General features: G+C 44.1%; 1 non-coding gene across 1 annotated transcript; it reads left to right on the plus strand.

Annotated features, from left to right (window-relative positions):
- The first annotated feature begins 226 nt into the window (after positions 1–226).
- LOC120098701 (small nucleolar RNA SNORA17) lies at positions 227–358 on the plus strand. The gene has a single exon (XR_015644492.1). It is a non-coding gene; the product is annotated as a small nucleolar RNA SNORA17 (small nucleolar RNA).
- The last annotated feature ends 2,355 nt before the right edge of the window (positions 359–2,713 follow it).

Genomic DNA, 2,713 nt, shown 5'->3' on the forward strand with positions numbered 1-2,713 from the left:
AATGGCCCGCACCGAACAGTCTTGTGCCTTTGCTTTCCAAAATGATGATTCCAGGGCATATATACCACAATTTTTATCCAAGATCACCTACCAAGGCTGATTATTCTGCTTCTGCTTAAGTAACCTGAAATTCTCATTAGCTTGGAGTGGCTGCACCTTATCTTCCCACAGATGGTTTTAGCCCTAGTATTTTCTGTGGCCAAAGTTTGAATCAGAACCCATCTTGCCTGCCCCTTAAGGTGTTGTGGTTGTGACTACTGTGTCACTTGTGTGTCCATAGGTAGCAGAGAGGAGAAGGCTATGTCTATATCCATTGTTCTGACCTAACATACATCTGAACCATTATTACCCTTACATTCACTGAAAAGAGTGAGCCTGAGACCACCACTAGTCTGGCTCTAGGAGGCTGGAACAGGGAGCTAGCCTGAGACAACCACCACTCCAGTGACTCCCAGGTTCCACAGGCTCCCAGGATGGGAAGCAAGCTGGAGACTGGAATAACCCTGCCTAGGAGCAAGGGCCTCAGACAAAAGTGAGCCCAAGACAGACGGGCCACTCAGATGGGACAGGAGAGAAGTGAGCCTGGAATGACCACTAGAGTGGCTCCATCAGTACCCAGACAGGGAGCTAACCTGAGACGAACACCAGCCTGGCACCCCCAGACATGAGTAGGAGGCAGACAATGCTTGAAATGATCCCTGTCCTGTGCCGTAGTGCACAAGTGAGGTAAAACACTCTGAAATCATGCCTGAAATGACCCCAGACACTCAAGAGACCCAGGAACCAAGAGAGGAGCAAGTAAGTGGTGTTGAAATGGAAGAGAAAGAGAAGGATGTGGCCCCTATGAAGAGAGGGAGCACTGGGGACTCAAGGGTAGTGAGGAACAGCCTGATGTGAGCTGGTAAAGCAACCTGGCACCATGATGGGGTTCTGGTCTGGGGCTGATACCGGGGGCCACATCTGGATCCATGGCCCAGCAAGAGAAGGGGTCTGTTACTATCAAAGGCCAGGCTGACATCTCCAGTTGGGTTGCCACTGCAGACATATTGATGGCTGAGGATTGGGGAGGACTGGGGAGAACTGGAAGGTATGAGAGCACATGAACTAGTGGGCTGACCCACTGTTCCTCTCAGTCCAGATCTCTTTTACCTCTCAGGTCCAGATCCAGGACTTTCAATTGGTCCACCCCAACATCTACCTCATTGATGAACTGCTGAAGAACATGATAGGCCTGGTTCTACAGGTCCAAAACTACATGATAACCAAAAGAAGAGTATCCACATGAAAAGGGATAAGGGTTTTCTAACTTTTCTCTACTCATGTCTCCTTTCATGTAAAACCTTTTTATGTGACCCCCCATGTATATATTAATGGTGATAAATTACAAAGAAATTTATTTTAAAACAAGTCTGTGTTACTGAGATAATTTTACTATTTAATTAATACAAAAGTAAATTTTATGTTATCAAAATAGACGTGTCCGTTTTTGTAGAATTAGATCTCAGCTGAATATTTGATACTGCACAGCATAAAATATCTTTTGTATTTGCAGATCTCAGTGATATTTTGACTTTCTAATCATCAGTGCTTACCTCACAGCCCCTCATAAATATAAAATACAAAGGGAAAGAAGTAAATTTATGTCAAAACTTGTTGTAAATCCTTTGCGAATCCTAATCAAAATTCCTTTAAGGAAATTCTATGAACCCCCAGATCAACAACTCAAAGGGCAGTTTTTCAAACCAAACATTCCAACACGATACAGTTTAAAACAGCCTAATCTGATGCTTATATGCTAAGAGATGATGGTTTGAAAGCATTAATAGTCTTCATTTTCCATAATTAAACCACTGTGTCTGTAAGAGCACTTTATGACACACAATAATCTTGAACCTGGGCCAAGGGTTTTCAAGCAGTGCTCTTGGGTGTTCTATGGTATGACTGTTTAGGAAAGCAGTCCTTAGCCTGTAGGTCACAATCCCCATAGGGGTCACATAGCAGATATCTTGCATATCAGATATTTACATTGCAATACAGTAGCCAGATTACAGTTAGGAGGTAGCAATGAAATAATGTTATGGCTGGGGTCACCACAGCATGAAGAACTGCATTAAAGGGTCACAGTATGAGGAAGGTGGAGAGACACTGGTGTAGAGCAAAGTGTACTTATGTGTTCAGACAAAGACTGAAGGAAAGTCATGCGGTGTTACATGGAGGAACAATGACAATAGGTCAAATTCATTGCCTGTTTGATTTTTAATTGATTTTTGGTTCCTACACACTCAGAAAATTGACTGTTGGCCATTTTTTTCAAAACTCTAATATTGAGTTATGTGAGCCCGTGTAGAATGAGAATCCACAGTTTAAGAAACTGTAACCCTAATGGACTCATCGGCACAAGACGAGCTGAAAATTAGCCTTGACTCAGCAGCTCCAACCCTGGGTAGCTGCCATGGGGACACTGGATTGAGATGTGCTGGTCCACCCCCATTCATCTCTGCCCTGTCTTGCTTCTCTGTACTCTTAGCCATGCTCCTGTAGATGAGATCAGAGAGAGTCACCAGGAAAGAGTCTCTGTCTCAAGAGCAAAGCAATACATTTCCAACCGCCCCCTGGATAGGCAAGAAGCCAATTCCATGAAGGGAGCTCCTAGATTGTAGCTCAGACCAACCCAACAGGAGAACTCCGGGAAGCCTCTCTTAACTGAAGTTCT

Source organism: Rattus norvegicus, chromosome 19 (genome assembly GCF_021556685.1).
Source record: "Rattus norvegicus strain SHRSP/BbbUtx chromosome 19, alternate assembly SHRSP_T2T, whole genome shotgun sequence".
NCBI classification, from domain to species: domain Eukaryota; kingdom Metazoa; phylum Chordata; class Mammalia; order Rodentia; family Muridae; genus Rattus; species Rattus norvegicus.